General features: G+C 37.6%; 1 protein-coding gene across 1 annotated transcript in view; it reads right to left on the bottom strand.

Moving 5' to 3' along the window:
* LOC106869287 (trypsin-2) overlaps positions 1–1,765 on the bottom strand; it is a 44,902-nt gene that overhangs the window by 4,107 nt on the left and 39,030 nt on the right. The gene's annotated exons all lie outside the window — the stretch shown is intronic.

Raw genomic sequence — 1,765 nt, forward strand, 5'->3', positions numbered from 1 at the left:
GGTACTTGCCCGCACTTTGTTAGAACGTTTAAATACCTTCATAGTTCCAAATATAGTGTCTGAGTCTCAGTGTGGTTTTCGTTCCTCCAGCGGCACAGCTGATTGTATCTTTACTATAAGACAATTGTAAGACAAGTGCATTGAACAGAATCTTGCTCTATATTATTGCTTTGTTGATTTGAGCAAAGCATTTGATACTGTTAATCGAAATGCTCTGTGGCTAATTCTAAGAAAAATAGGTTGTCTAGAAAAATTTGTAAGCATGATCAGAACTTTGCATCAAAATATGAAAACTAGAGTTAACTTTGGTGGCAGGCTCTCTGAATCTTTTGCCGCGGAAAATGGAGTAAAGCAGGGAAACTTTGATGCACCCCACACTCTTTGCAATATACTTTGCTGTTGTGTTGTCACACGCTTTTCAAAACTCTGAGGAGAGTATTTATATAAAATATCGAAAAACAGGGAATGTTTTTAATCTGACCAAACTGAAATTCAAAGCGAAGGTTTTTACTTCACTCATCAAGAAACTTTTATACGCTGACGATTGCGATCTTGTCAGTCATTCTGAAACAGGTCTGCAATCTCTTGTATCTGCATCTGACTCAGCTTCTGATGATTTTGGCTTGACCATCAATCTGAAAAAAACAGTTGTAATGCATCAACCTGCATGTGCTGCTGTTTGTAATCCCGCTAAAATTTTTAAGGTTAAGTTACTTGAAGTTGTCGATTCGTTCATCTACTTTGTACAAAATGATTCTTGATACAGAAATACATCTGCGAATTCAAAAGGCAACAAAAGCATTTGGTGGCTTGGAGTCACGCGTTTGGTGACAGCAATGTATAAATAAGAATACAAAGCTGGTTCTTTACAAATCATTTGTCTTACCATCCCTGTTGTATTATTGTGAAACATGGACTTGTTATGAAAGGCATTTTAAACTGTTAGAACAATTCCACCAAAAATGCCTTCATCGAATTTTAAACATTAAATGGAGTTATTTTACTCCAAACACAGATATCCTTGCATCTGCAGGCATATATTCAATTAATGCTATGATTTTGAGAAACCAAATGAGATGGTGTAGCCATATTATTCGAATGGTCGATGAACGCATGCCCAAACAGCTGTTTATGGTGAGCTTGCAGAGGGAAACGCTATCGGGTTAAACCTTTAAAAAAGGGTTTAAGGACGGCGGAAGGACTACTATGAAGTCACTTGGCATGGATGCAGAGGACATAGAAACCCCTGCTTCGGGAGTGAAAGCGTTTTAAGAGGCCAGGATAACGCATGCAATACTCAAAAGAGATTTAAGGAAGAATGTTACGATCGAGGTGAATCACAATGACCTTTTTGTGTGCTTAGTTTGTGACAGACTATGCCTTTCTTTTGCTGGGCTCAAATCTCATTTGTGAACCCATGGAAAACGAATCTCCACCAATTATTCTGCCTATGTGTCTGTGCACACCTTTAAATGTAGTGTATGCTAGAAGGTTTGCTAATCTAACGAAGGCCTCAAAAGATATTTTAAGATTCACAAAGATCAGAACTTATCTGCAGCTCTTGGTGGTCCAAATCGGATGTGCAATTTATGTGGGTGTCTCGTCAGAACATTGTCTGGTTTAAAAAGCCACATCAGATGCCATGATAGTTCTAAGGTGTAGTTACAGGAGGTGGTCAAACTCAGCATAAGGAGTAGACAACCACCATATGTTTATATATATATATATATATATATATATATATACACTTACACATACACACGTA

Source organism: Octopus bimaculoides, chromosome 25, assembly GCF_001194135.2.
Source record: "Octopus bimaculoides isolate UCB-OBI-ISO-001 chromosome 25, ASM119413v2, whole genome shotgun sequence".
Taxonomy (NCBI): Eukaryota; Metazoa; Mollusca; class Cephalopoda; order Octopoda; family Octopodidae; genus Octopus; species Octopus bimaculoides.